Source organism: Meleagris gallopavo, chromosome 3, assembly GCF_905368555.1.
Source record: "Meleagris gallopavo chromosome 3, MGAL_WU_HG_1.1, whole genome shotgun sequence".
Classification (NCBI taxonomy): domain Eukaryota; kingdom Metazoa; phylum Chordata; class Aves; order Galliformes; family Phasianidae; genus Meleagris; species Meleagris gallopavo.
In genome coordinates this window covers 8,457,113-8,472,292 of record NC_139406.1, presented here as the reverse complement: position 1 = coordinate 8,472,292, position 15,180 = coordinate 8,457,113, and the positions used below count along the sequence as shown (strand labels likewise).

General features: G+C 41.6%; 1 protein-coding gene across 9 annotated transcripts in view; it reads left to right on the top strand.

Moving 5' to 3' along the window:
* ATXN1 (ataxin 1) overlaps positions 1-15,180 on the top strand; it is a 204,613-nt gene that overhangs the window by 131,135 nt on the left and 58,298 nt on the right. The window lies entirely within an intron of this gene.

Sequence of the window (15,180 nt, the reverse complement as noted above, 5' to 3'; positions counted from 1 at the left end):
GTTTATGGAGGACTGAGTTTAAACTTTGCAGGACAGAAGAGATTTACAAACTGAAATTAAAAAAAAAAGCAGTAAGTATATTTGAGTAAGCATTCCTTTGCTTATATCAAGGGACAAATAAACAAATAAACAGTAGACACAGACTCCGTGGTTTCTGGGCAGATAATTATATAAAGACCAAGACTCTTGAACTGCCTTCAAGTGAGTTGATTTCAAGTATGTTAGTTGAAGTAGGTTTGAAGTTCTGTTGCTTCCAGAGAGAAGAAGCCATAACCGTGAGGGAACACGAGTTAAAAAGAAAAGTTATGGAAAAATACCATACCCTAAAGTCAGCTTTGAAGTCTCAGCCTATTTGTTGACGTTACAGACTTTAGGTCGGGCCTTTGGTACCAAAAGGCAAGAGCAAACATGTCTCTGAAATTATTTTTGCAGATTATTTATATACGTGATGTGTATGTGCTTCTTTGACATTTTAATAAGAATCTCTCATATCAAATTTATTACTGTTATTATTACTATTATGGCATTAGGTTTGTAGGCCTCGGTCAAGGTCTATTTTGGCTAGCCACTTAAAACACAGATGTAATAACAAGAGTCTCCAAGCCAGAGGAGAGAATGGACATAGCTTCTGGGTTGACCTGCCTTTGCAGTTAAAGTCCAGCCAACCTGCAGTGAGCTTGTCCAGAAGGATTACTTTTGCCTTCTGGCTGAAAATCCCATCTGAGAATCAAATAGAATTTGAGTGAAAGAGATTTATACCTTTGTCTGTAAGCTTCTACCTCACTGTTGTTTTTGTTTTACATTCACTTGCTTCCTGTTTGCATTGATGTAAGAGGTACAGGAGTCCTATTAATAGAGATCACACTGTCCATTTTCCTGACAAGACAGGACAGTTCTATGCAGTGCCTTTTTAAGTGTTTTGCCCTATTAAGTTCCAAGCATCCAGACTTCATGGCTGCCTTTACTTCTCCTAAGCTGTTGTTAATGATTTTAATACTATCTTCAGCCTAATTTCTGCTTTTTAAAATTTCCCATTAGTCTTAACGCTGCCTGAGACACCATCTGACATAATTCCATCCTTTTCAGTTATGTTGTTGGGACATATCAACAGCAGTAATGGGGTACTGCTGTGTGTCTGTCCTTTCAGCATGCAGATTCTGGAAGTTTCATGCATAAGCTGTCCATGTGGTCTGTCAAAGCCCACCTCTTGTCCAAAGGAGAGTTCGTGTGCCCTGGACAGGCACTGAAACTCGGAGCTGCTTGTGTTTATCCAAAGCAAAACAACTGCAACTTTATTGTTCTGGCTGATTGATGTTTCTGCACTTCAGAATTTCTGGAGGCCCCCTTTCATCGTTCTGCCTTTCATTTCCTACTACTACTCAGATTTCTGTATTATTTTCCTTACATTCAATACTAAGTTTTCTTCCTTTTTTATTTCCACAGTAGATGATGGAGTCACTCCCCACATGGCTCTTCCATCTGTAACAGCTTCCCTGGCTCATTCCTTTTGAGCTTGGTCTTTACCCTTGGCCTCTATGTGTTAATATTCCTTCTAAGAAAGCAATCAAATCTTACGCCCAAAGCCCTCCAGTTTATCTCTGCTGTCGTTCTCTGCAAGACAGAAAGCTTTTGCTATTATTTGATACACAGGGTTATGTTGTGATCTGTGCTTATTAGAAGACCTATTTTAGAGACACCCAATTGCATACTTAAGTATGATTCCTATTCAGGACAACACACCAGGGCATATTTACCATTTCAGTAGCCCCTTTTTGTTTTCTGTAGGCTTTACTGATTTTAAGTTAGGCATACATTTTAGTTCTGTGAAATTGATGAAGCCTCAACTGTAAGGCATATTTTTCATACAGGGAAAAAAAAATCAAACAAAAACATATTGCACAGTCTGAAAGTAATGGAAGCTTCAAGCAGAGAAGTAGGATTTCATATCTGATACTACATCTTTTTAAATCTCTTCTTGAGAATGTCAAACATGCTGTAAAAAAAACGAATCCAGCAGCCTTGCTTTTCAGTCTGTTGACTCAAAACATTTTCTGCTGTACACTGAGATTTTCAGTAGTTGACATAGTATGCAGTTGTTCTTGCTAAATTAAGAATGTCTCATGCTTTCTGGGATCCCATAGTAGAACTGCTGAGTTGCAATACTTACATGAAAAAAATGAGGTTAGTTTATTGAGTGGTTAGACGCATCTTACAATGCTCCTGCTTTTCTCATAATGACTCCCTTAAAACTTCCATGAGGTGGGGGAAAATACAGCTAATAGCTAGCTGTGCCCAGGCACCACACAGTTCGGGCTTTGTGCGGAGCATGGCTTTGGCATCTGGAGTGGGAGCTCAGTGCACATTAGCAGCAGTACATTCATTGACATAAATTGCTGTCAGAGCAGTGGAGGAACGCAGCTTTGTGTTTTGTGAGCACTGGATGCAGTCTGTCTCAGACTCACTGTAAGATCATGGAAGATCTGCCCAAACTTACAATGCTCAGGTTTTATAGCCTGGTTGTGGGGCACTGCAGTTTGATAACCAGGCATTGCTTCTGAAATAAATACAAACAGTTGCAGAGCTCCTACCTGTTTTGCCCCATTCTTGCCCCTTTTTTATGGTCTCCTCAGAGCACAGGCCTACAAGCAGCCCAGTATTGAAATCAACTGTCCCTGGGGACAGTGAGTCACCTTCACTTTGTTTGCCACCAAAACCACATAGGGGACATGCATTCCCCCTTAGCCACATGAGTAATGCTGCCCTGATGTGTCTCAGCTGCACCTTAGAAAGTCACAGCCTTTCTGAGAAGGGCCAGGGAAGATGCAGTCAGAATAGAGTGGTTCAGATTGTTCTTACAGACTGCATAAGGAAAGCTTCCAACTAGTTATGTAGAGACCTGCACTGCACCCCAGTGACCCGGCAAATCAGTAGAGTACTACTGTAAGTTGCTGAGTGTTTTCATAGACTCCTCAAGGTGTGCTTTTTGTTTTGTTTTGCTGCTTGGTTTGCTGTTCTTACCTAGACATCCAGCTAAAGCAGTCATGACCATCTTTTCCTTGCCTAGATCAGGTGGTGATGCAGTGACTTCTCGTTTGCTTCAGCGGTACTAATAAAGCAGTAGAATAGCTTGAGAATATTTTTCAGGCCTGAATGTGGGGGTATGATTGTCAAAGTCTGGAGTTTTACGCATAGAATTTGAACCAGAACACTTGTTAATGAGAGTTTTGCCTTTATCCTCCTTAAAATAAGGAAAGTAACTGAAGCCTACGTATGCTTGGTTCCTTGTGAATCATGCGGATTACATGCCTGAAAGTGTATTTGGCAAAGTCCTTGTGCCTGGCAGATACTTTCCTGTCCAGACTCCCAGAAATCGCTGCTTTCTTACTTCTCTTAGACACTCAGTGAACATGAAAAACTTTTCTATTTATGGAAATGGAAACACTAATGCAATTAAAAAAAAAAAAAAGTGTTCCTTTTCTTGACCACCATAGTTACGAAAGATTTTTATGGGAGGTTCACAACTGAAGTAAGATTCATTTCTCCCAATCTACCATGATTATTTGGGATTAAACCAACATCTGCTAGCATTGTGGAGAATTTCTGAGAAGTCCCTGGTCCCCAGTGAAATTTGTTTTTACTTTGCTTCCTGCTTTACAGAAAGCTTATTCCTGACACGGGCCCTGCCGTGCTTGTCAGTTCAGCAAATGTTTCCTTGGCGTTGCACTTGCTTTTTTGAACCACGAAATGCTTTTAGGTAAAGTTATCATAATATAAACTGAAAATTGACAGGCTGAATAGTTGTGGTTAGTATGTGCTATAGTGGTGATGACATGGGAAAATATGTTGTTTTTCTCCAGATGACTGTTTGAGGTTAGTTCTAGACCATTTTGTTCATGATGTGCCAGCTAAAATTATGATCATAGCTTTGAAGTAAGCAGGTTAGCTTGAATTATTTTTTTTTTTTAAGCCTGATAAAGGCCTGTTGTCAAAGAATGGATGTTGTTGTTGGTTTTGGAATTAAAAAGGATAGAGCCAACCGTCAAAAAAGTCTGAAATGCTCAAAGCAGTAAATTCCCCTTTCTTGAGAAGTTCATCTCACTGACAAGTGTAACCGAAGTTATCTCATTTACGAGACTAGCATGGGCAAAGCATGACCTGCAGGGTAAAAATTGGTAGTTTAGGCGCTTCTTCTTCATCAGAAAATGGTGGAGTGAAAGAGGTAACAGCAAGCAATGCCAGGGTTTTCTGCTGGTTGCAGAGGCAGCATGTCCTGGTCCTGTTCCTCATGTTCCTGGCCTGAGTTCAGGATGGGAAAGGTACCCAGTCTTGTGAGGATGGCAGCACAGTAAAGCCTTGAGTGGCATTTTAGGGAGGAGGTGGTGTTTGATGTCTTCCTATCTAATGATAAAAACAAAAGTGACTCAAATGTCACTTTCTTCCAAAACAGGAGCCTTTTTGGTGTGGGCTGCCAGTGTGTGTTAGGAGCGATATGCAAAATACACAGAATTTGTGTGGCTAAAAGATGGTTTCTTTTTCTTTCATCTTGTGCTGTTCTGTTTCATTTTGTGCTGCAAGAATGCAGTTACATGTAGAAGCCTTAACATATTTAGTGGGACCTTGAAACAGCTCCACTGAACTGCAGCTCAAATTGAAGCAGAGGAGTGTGGAAGGGTAGCAGAAGACATTGTCCCACCTTACATTTTCAAACAAAACCCTGCGGCTCTGGAGAAGTTCTTCCTCTACCTGCTATACCATTGTGTGAGTTTGGGATTTAGATCTGTTCCAAGGTCTTTTAGGTGTTTGAGCACAGAGAGGTGTCAGCTGTGGAGGACCAGCCTTAAATGTGAATTTGCCTGCATTCACCCTTCCTGAACTGCTCTACTGAAAGGAGATTGTCAGCACAGCCCACTGAAGTGAGTATTTATTCAGTGTTTCCATTTTTTCTCTGTATGGGCTAGTCTCAGCTCTTTCTGTGATGAAGAGAAGAACAGAGAATGGAGTGTATTGCTGACACCTCATTTGCGCTGAACTGAGGAGCCTCTGAAGGTTCCTAGAGGTTAGACCATGCTTGCATATAGGTGCTGCCCTTTAGCCTCAGCAATACACACAGAACATATGGATGGATGACTCTTTTCTAAAACATCAGTGAAGAGCCTGAGGAAGAAATGGTCTTCTGATGCTAATGCTCTTCTAATTCTAGTGCCCTTTTAGTGATGCCTGGATGCGCAATTCCTTTTCTCAGCGTTTTCTTCTGTACTCTTTTGCATGTCTCGTGTCAGCACAGACAGTTCTCAGGAGAGTTCAAGGTGCAACTTCCCCAACTTTTGATTTGATCTTGTAAAATATTTGAGTCTCAGTTAAAATAGTGACAGTATATTAATATGATATTATATGATAATATTGATATTCTTGTCTGACCAGTACAATTCTTGAATTAGATTATGTCTGAAAAAACATGCTTGAATATAAGTAAAAAGATCAACTAAGTGTTGGAGTTCACATGTCTAGAAGTGAAGGCAAGTGGAACTGTTAGCTGCTTTTCTCAGACATATATCCTTCAAGGTTTACCACAAGGAAAAACTGAATTGTTACACAGCATGCATATAAATTAAAAGATTCTGACAGTTGCCCAATGTGGTTATTGACATAAATCTTGTGTTCCTGGGGCCAGGATGTCTCCCTGCACATTTTTGCATTCACTGGAAGGGTGATGGTCCTAATTGTAAGATAGGAGCAAGAAAAGGCATAGAATAGGAGGGGATTTTTTATCTAAATATCTAATGATAAAAACAAAAATGACAAAAAATGGCACTTTATTCCAAAATAGGGGCCTTTTGGGTGTGGACTGCCAGCATATATTAGGATGTGGTGTCTTAATGCCCTTGTTTCACTTCCATAAAGACTAATAGGCTTTTAATTTTCATGGCCTTGCTCCCAATCTGTGGGAAGTTCTCGTCTAAAAGTTTGCAGGGTCAGGACCTTTGCCTGGATATCAAGCTGGGTGGATATTTGTGTACTTGTGGTGGGATCCTGATCCCAGCTGAGGCCTCTGGGCATAGTGCTGTCGTAAGTTTTAAATAATAATAATGCTGTAAAAAGTTAAATAAATACATCAAGTTAATTTTATGCTCCCTTCCCTTCAGGCAGATGAGCATAAATTGAATTTTCTAATAATTAGCCCAAGCAATTATCATTGAATAGACATACCTGATTGCATTAAGAGGTGTGGTAACACGTGGAGGTAATCTTGCAAAGAGCAGAGCTATTTCCAGACTGACCCGGCAGGGCCAGGTCTGCTTGTCCATGAGTTGTACAGATGCCAAATGAACACGTGTGCTGTTTATTGTGTTGGCTATAGGCTATGTGTATATGGCCATCCAGTTTGGAGTTTGGTCACTTTCATTTAGAGTCTTAGAAAATAATGCACTGAACTGCCTCCACTTGGCTTATTAAGCTGTCACAGTAAAGGATGCTGCGCTGCCAGGCTGCCATCCCACATGCCTTGTAGAGGCCATTAACAACCACCTGTCAAGCTCTGTTGCTGTTTCTGAGAGGCCTGACCCAAAACATCTGCTGCCACGCAGGGAAAGCAGGGCCTGCACGCAGCTGGGCGCTCCCAGAAACGCCACCAAAGGTGGGGAAGTGGGAGCACAGGGATCCCAGGGGCTTGCTTTTGGATCTGCTCGGGTTTGGTACTGAGTGGTGAGGGAAACAAAAGGAAAAAAGGCGTTGTGTAAGGCAGAAGGTCTCTCTGTCCTCTCTCACCCGGTTTTGACAGAAGTCACAGAAGCATTTCTTCCCTATTTTTCAAGTTAAGATATAAAAGTATAAACAGATCTTTTCCTCCGCTGGTGACTTGAATGAAGGCTGACCTTGTTACATGTGTGGAAATTGCTTGGCTAGGACAAATCTAACGTTTATTGTATTGTAGCTGCACAGATAAAGTCCAAACTCCCTCATTGCTTTCCTTGCAGAGAAAGCTGCTTGTGTGTGCCTGGTTCCAGCAACTGAATTGACAAAAGAGGAGGGGGGGGAAATCAGCCCAGTAGCATCTCAAAAATGTTTGTGAAGGGTTTTTCGTTTCATGTTCAGGGATTATTTTCTTTCTTTCTTTCTTTCTTTTTTTCTTTTTTTTTTTCTGAAATTGTGAGCTCGGAATCCAAGGAGGCTCAGCAATCAGCGTGTTTGAATGCCGGCCAAGACACTGAACTGGCAGCCATCCATTCTGATAGCAGTGTGAGTGAAATGTGTACTCTGTAACTGGATTCAGGCCCTTCATAGTTTGCAAGCAAATATTTCTGCTTTTGCAGATCAGATACAAAATAGAAAAAGCTGTGCGGCTCTTGAGCATGTGAGAGGGAGGGTTCTGCCCCTTTTCAAAGGGATATTGGCACTTCTGTGTCCCAAAGTCCTGAACCTTAGGTTGTCATCTCAAAGGCCATGTTCTAATTCCAAAATGCATTTAATTATGTCTCTTAATGTTTTAACTGCTGAATATGCCTTGCATAAAAGCTGTAAATACCTCACGCTGGCAGTAAGCTGTAGGAAAGTGAAGTAAATTGGCATTTTATAAAAAGGTTGTACAAAAGCAATGGAAAGCTATGCAAATAAGCTATGATACAGGCAAATTTGCATTTCCTTATGGGTTTAGTGATGATATGCACAGCATGACTTTGGCAGACTTGCTTCTTGGGATGAAGCACGTACTGGTGGCATGACCCTGTAGGGTCAATTTGACAAGTGCAACGTTGTGATTTTCCATGCCGTTTCTCAGAACCACTGAGCAACATGCAGCAATAAATAGCAACAAAGGAAATTGATTTTTTAGAGTAAATACATGTAGTAGGGGGAAAAAGTGTTTTACAAATCTTTCACCTTGCCAAAATAAGGTTAACAGTTTTGCTTGGTGGTGCTGCTCAGCTTTCCAAAGTGACTGCCTTCTACTGTCTTGCATTGACTTTTGCTCTTCCGTTTAAAAAACATCAGGATGAGGAGGAGATAACGTAGAGCTTTTGTGCTCAGGGCTCTCAGATCATGAGAGCAATAGGGTGATGTTACAACCAGCTGACAGTGCAGTTTCAGTCTCTGAATTAATTGAATCAGTGGCAGCTCTTAAAACTTGTTCTTTTACCCAACTGAGAAGAAAGGTAGGGACATACTGAGGTGTCTGGTGATAATAATGTTATTATAGGAAGGATGACATAGAAACTCATTCTCAGAGCCCCTTACGATCTGTCTTATTTTGGAGAGACATTTTTTAAATGTGAGTGAAAACTACTTCTGAAATGGCTTTACCTACTTTTTTCTCTTAAAAATTTTATTTCTGTTCAGGAATTTGTTCAACGTATTAAATTGAAAAAAATCAAAGAAAAATAAATGAATTTGAAGTTATTGCTATTGGCCTTCACATGCCACATATTTCCACAAAGCAATTATTTCAAATTTGTTTTCTTTTCTACTGTGAAAGTGATCCAAATACAGATTTCTCTATATGCTTTTTTTGTCACAAAGGTGAATTTGCTCCAGCATCTCTTCCCAAGCCATCTCACAGCAAGCCTGTTGGTGCACTGTGACTGCTCCATCCTCCAGGGTGCTGGGCACTTGAACAGAGTGCTGGGTGTTCTCATGGATCCTGAATCCCTTCAAGTGAACAAAACATCAGGCACTAATCTGCAGTAGGCTGTGGATTCTTACAAGAACTGCTCAAGAACAGCCTCAGGAAAGCATCTCCCCTTCAGGCAGTACTTAAGTATTATTCTCCTAAGGCAATACTTAGTTTGGTAGCTTTAGGACTAAGCAACTGGTACAGTGATGTCCCAAATTTAAGCACAAGCTTAAGTGCTCTCTTCCTGTGACCTCAGTGCACCCAGCACTCTGTTCCTTTGCCTTACAGAAGCAGAAGGGAGTTTGGCTGCTTTCAAGTGAAGTCTGCCAAAAAAAAAAAAAAAATCCCAGCAAGCATCTTCTTTTTTAATTTTTTTTCTCTCTCTTGGCTTCTCTATAAATAGTTGAACATTTTTTTCAGAGCAAACTCAGTTAATGTTCTGTGGTGGTGAGTGAACACTGCTATGCTCAAGTATGTGCTCCTGAATATCATAAGATGCTTGAGTAAAATTTAATTCAGGTTTTTAAATGAGAGGAAAAAAGACTGCTATTAAATCTTGTCTGAATTTTGTCATTGACTACACGAGAAGCCCTTTCATTTGGGAACAGTTTGGCTTCTCTTTTAGCTGTATCATTGGATGCATTTTGAGAGTTTTCCCTTATTATCCTTACCACGCAGACAATCACGTCATTCTTGAAATGAATGCTCCTTTTGCTGTCCATATGCAAGACATTATGCGAACATCTGTGTAAGTCCCAACATACAACAAGGCAAATTATTGGTGACAGGATGAAGAGCCTGCCTTTCCACCCCCTGTCTACAAAGGGCTGTGCATGGAGATCAGCTTTGTGCTGGTACCACTCAATGCCTGTTGGCTTCGTGCACACTGCCTTGCTACTAACAGCAACTAGTAGGGTTTTGTCTTCTTTTTTTCTTTCTTCTTCTTCTTCTTCTTTTTTTTTTAAAGAACCAAACGCATGGTTTTATCAAGAAAATGGTATCAGAATTGTGTGGGATTTTGTGAGTCATTACCAGAAATACTGCAGTGGGTGGATTAACCCCTTCAAAGCGGCTGCTCTGAGTGTTTCCAGACTAGTAAGTGCAGTGAAAATAGGGTTGTGCCTGCAGTTCTGTTCTGTGCCCTTCAGCATACCCTGGATGAAGGAGATAATTCTTGTCCTGTTGGCAGCACCTTAATACTTCCTGCTTGAACCAAAATGAAATTGAGTGATTTTCCTCATGCTTTGGGAAACAGGGTGTTTCTCAAGGCTGTGCCCGTGTGACAGGATACTGTAGTGTGAAACACAGGCACTTCTGTCTGTGGCTTCAGAAATGGTGGCTGCAGCACTTGCAGAAGAGCCCCAAGCAGCATTGTGGTGGTATCTGTGTGCTGTGCCTCTCGGCAGCAGGACTTCCTCAGGGTACTCTGATCCCAATGTCACAGAGCCTTTCTTAAATGAATTCACCTCTCTAAAATATTCATTGCAATTGGCTTCTTGTGGGCTATAACTGGATAATCTCAAGAATCTGTCTCTCTCCCGCTGTGTTTGTTAGTGGTGCTCCTCTGCAAGCCTAGGTGATACTGCTTGCAAGCCTCACCAGGTTGTGTCTGGGGTTATTTCTCTTGCGCGTATTAACACTTCTTCCTCAAGGCTTTTAACCTCCCCATCTGCAAGATGTAGCCATGTTTCCATCCCATACATCAGTAGGTAGTACTTTCCATAGAGCTGTCACTAAATCCAGCCAGCAATTCCCCTGCAGCGTCTTGTTGATTCCAGTGCCATGACCCATCCTTGCGTGGCAGGCCTCACCATCAGGAGACCAGCCTGGCCTCACAAAACGGGCCTGCTTCCCATTGAAGGAACCATTCAAGAATGCTGGAGACTTTTGTTGGAGTCCTGCACTCTCCCAAAGTCACCACTTGAGTCCAATACCTGGAGCTTTCATGACCTGCAGTACACTTACACAGTGCATTTATTCCAGCATGGTACAGGGGCCACTGCCATGTTCTCTCTCTGATGTGCGGCTGCAGAGCAGGTATGCATATGTCATCTCACCTGCTTTGTCCAAGTTTTTGGCAGTTCAGAGTTTCTCACCAGAACATTTGTTTTGGATAGATACTTTCCATTTAGGTCTTAAAGGAACAGGAAAAGCTTATTCTTCAGAAGAGTGATCAGGCACTGGTACGGGGTACCTGGGGAGGTGGTGGAGTCACCATCCGTGGAGGTGTTCAAGAAATATTTAGATGTTGTACTGAGGGACATGGTTTAGTGGGAAATGTTGGTGATAGGTGGACAGTTGAACTGGATGATCTTGGAGGTCTGTTTCCAACTTTGGTGATTCTGTGATTCTACGATATTTTCCTGTGCACTGAAGAAAGTGTTTCGATGAAGTCAGAATGGAATTGGAGAGGAGGTAATAGCTAATACTTGCTGCGAAGGATGGTGTAATAGTCTGACACATGGCTGAAACCTGCTCTACTGAGTGATGGCTGACTGCCTAATGCCCTCCCAATCCTAATATGTGACAAATAAACATGTGACAGCAGAAGTTTTGAAATGACAGTGAAGGGAAACAGCTGGCTGGTAAGGCAAAGCTAGTCTTCTTGGTGATGCTGTAGTCAGGGCTGGTCCTAGGGTGGTCATGGTCCTTGTCCTAATCCTGGTTCTGCTGGGAGCTAGACCTTCACAATGGGGCAGCAGGTGTGGCTTGCTTTTTGTCCTCCTTATATAAGCCTAATGTAGAACTGCTTCTGGATTTCCTTGGGCATATTTTTTTCTCTCCTTTCCTTTCCTGATTGGAATCTGAGGCTTTGAACAAACAAAATAACAGTGGTGACAATGTTGTTTTTTTTTTGTCCTGTGCTTTTTGTGCCTGTGGCAGCTCAGTTGGAGCCATAGTGCAGCATATGAAACTCCGTGGGTTCCGTGAGGTGTGGAAATAGCAACCTTTCCACTGCACAGGTACAAACTAACCGAGTGTTGTGTGCATACTGTAAACCTACTTTGTGAGGTTTTTTATAAATCTGAAGCATCACTGTGATCTTGCACATTGACAACATGTGCATACAGAAGCATGCACTTACCTGGCAGGTCTCAGTAAGAAATAGGACAGGCCCAGAGCAGTAACTTTCCATTGACTGTATCGTCCCTGGTCTGTGGTTCAGAACAGCATTTTGTGCACGTGCAGACGTGCATTCTCATATTGTTGCCTTTTGAGTTGGAGCCTTGTTGTAGGGCAGAATATTGCTGCTGTGTTTGGGCATTTTTCTTTTGGGGTAGTCAGTTGCATCGTGCACAGAAGCAACAAATGCACACTCTGAAGATATGCAGAGGCAGGTGGTAGCCTGTGCTTTTCTTCTGTTTGCAGTTTTTAAATTAAAAAAAACGAACAACAACTTTTCAAGCTCTACACTGTCAAGAATGTGGGTGTCTGTCTGAATGAAAGAAAAAGAAAATAAACTTACATAATAAATACACTAGTAAATTTCCAGTTTCCCTACAGTCTTTGCATATTGCATCTACTTTTGGGGGCTGGTTTGTGGTTGGTTGCTTGCTTACCCAAGGAAGAGGAGCAACTTCGGAAGAAAGTTTCCCTGAATACTACAATTATATTAATTATTAACAATGTACAATTCCAGTTGCAACATGCAATGCTGCTTTCCAACCAATTCAAACCTACTTGCTTTTACATCACGTCATATATCAAATATGGAACATGAATCCAAAGGCTTTGGCTTTATCTGTATGTGAAATATATATATTTATACACAACAATCCTGGTTTTCCTTTTTCAGCATTTTAAAAGTTGACTGCCTAGAGGTAGGCACCTGGATGTATCTTTAGGGACTGAAGTAAGCGGGATGGTTTTCAAAGTTGCTGCGTACCTGCAGCTCTCCGAGAATTAATTAAAAGCAGATGTTCTTTTTGGCAAGTTTGACAGAAACAAATAGGGAGATGCAGGGTACATCAGTACCAACAGTAGCTGCTCGGTCAGATGCCTAAACATGGAGTTTGGTGTTTAAATGTAGGCACCTAAGTTGGAAACGCTTTGGCCCCGTAATCATAACAATCAGCGTCCCCTCTGTCCTGAAGTGCTGCAGCACAGATTCCTGTGAGAAGCCGGAGGTTCGTGTGTGGGAGTGAGCGGGGACAGGGACGTGGAAGCTGCCTGCCTTAGAGCACATGCAAATCAGGGTCAGATGGCTTGACAGTTGGTTATGAAACTAAATTATGCAAAATGGGATTGATTTTGCACGTATTTTTAGTTTTTTGTCTTTTAGTAGCTTGAATCTTTAATTAAAATCCCGAGGAGGAAAAAAAAAATAACCGAAGTACAAGCAGCAACTGTTAGTTTCACATAGATACTGGATGTAAAGTAGTGGCCTGCTATGCTCTTTTTAGGGATCATTTTTATCCACTGCAACTGAGAATATAAAGCCATCTTACAACTTGCCAGAAGTGACACCTGCTTTCATACATCCCAATAATTACTTCAGCTTTGACAGAAAGTACTTGGCAGGGTGCATACAAATTATGACTCGCTTCAGGGTACAAATAATGTGATAATGACTTTATGAGTTTTTCTTTATGCTCAGGATATTTGCATGTACATGCTTTGTTCATGTGAAACGAGCAAGAGATGAAGAGTTTTGGTTCACTTCTTCTAACTTTTGAATAAAAATGCCTGTTGGATACAGTAAGCTTACAAGTAGATGAGAAAAGTGAAATAAATAGTAAGATTTTCAGTGGCTGCTCCATTTTTTTTTTTTTTTTTTCAATTCTGTTGCTCTGAAAGTGCCCTGGACGTTTGTGAGAAATAAAATGATTTCTGATGCTAGATGCTGGGAGTCATCTTGCTAGAGCAGAGAGCTTGCCTGTAGTTAAGCGGCATCAACCTGCAAAGGCTTTTCTCTCTCTGCCCTGCCTTGTGGTGAATGAATTTTCAGTTAAAAGGGCATCTGGATATGGCACATACTCTTTCCCCCCCCTTTTTTTTTTTTTGCTATTTTTGTTGCGTTTAATGGAACTTGAAGTCACATGAATTTATCTGTCTGCAAAATCATGGTCTTGGTCGTATACTTGACCCTGAACTATAGCTGGGAAGTTAATCTTGCATGATACTTGGTAGTTGCTGAATACCTTTCAGCACTTAAAGCATTCAGGATTAAACATTTAGAGTGTACACTGTGTAGGAGCCCATCTGGGGAAAAGGCAGCTGCTGCACAGAGATCAGTGGCACGCTTGCTCAAGATCATCACCATCTCTGATGGTGCAGAGATATAATTGCACATCAAGGTGGCACAAGTTTTACCCTAGGGTAAGGTAGCGTCTTCCTCTGCTGTATTTTGTTGTCCATCAGTAACCTGAGGTTCTAAAATACTAAAGAAGGGTAGTGTTGAATGAGGTTTCCTTATGCATGTCTTTCCTTATTCATATCTGCTACCCGTTCACAATCCAGTTTTCGTAGTGAAAAGAAGCCCCGGGAGAGTGTGAGGGACGAGTGTGAGGTGTCCTTAAGCAGCAAGCTGAACCAAGGCAAGTAGAGCAGTTTCTGAAAACCAGAACATGAAGTTTCCACATGAGCTTCCTTAGAGACCTGGAAAAGGAAGGCATCAATAAATATGCTGCCTTTGCAAGACAGAATGAGTAGTAGTGGAAAGCAGTTGGAAGCCTGTTAGTTATTTATCCGAAAGAAGTACAGTATGTTACTTTTCCACCTCTGCGAGGGGACTTAGAAAGACAAATGCCTTTTACTTCCTGCCTGAGAGAAGTTAAGCTCTTTCTATAAAAAGAATGAATTTGGAAAACGTCTGGCATGTTTCTGTGTGCGTGCATAATGGTCTGTGTCTTTTATCAGACAGAGCTTTAGGAGATACAAAGTTCATGTGTGCATGAGTCTGTCGTTACCAGAAAGACTTTGGCAAATTGCAGAGAATTCAGACAGCTGCAACGAAAGTGATTAATACGCTAGAGAAGAAGAGAGATTAAGAATTAAATAAGAATGGTTTGTCTGAATGAGAGAGAAGAGGGTAAAGGACGAGGGTGATGCTAAAACTACCAATCCTGTAATTAAATATCCAAATTTGGAGAGGAACTGGTTTGGGTGGTCCAAGCACTGTGACTAGGCATTTCTGAGTACAGAAAATCCAGGCTGAAATCCAGAAGCACTTCCAGCTAGTGAGATCTGCTAGACTGTGGGATAATCCCTGGTAGGACGGGGTGGAAGCGACGTCACTTGAATCATTTAAACGAGCCCTGACAGAGATTGAGTGCCCCAGGATACTGCCCCAGAGGGGACCATAGCATCCCCTTCCAGGTTATTTTACCCTTTGCAGTGCTATCAGTGGAGGTACAAACACTGACAATGGCTAGAAATGGCCTGGGGATTTCTGATAGTGCTGCATTTTAGCATATATTTGAATAGGAGTTTCCTCACAGAAGCACAAAAACCCCTTGTTGTTAATGTTTCTGCCCTGCAGCTGCCTCTGCTTGCTGCACTTTCTAAAACATTGCGAAAGAGAGCATAAGTTGCCTTACTGTAAAACTACCTGGTGATAAACTTTTTATGCTCGA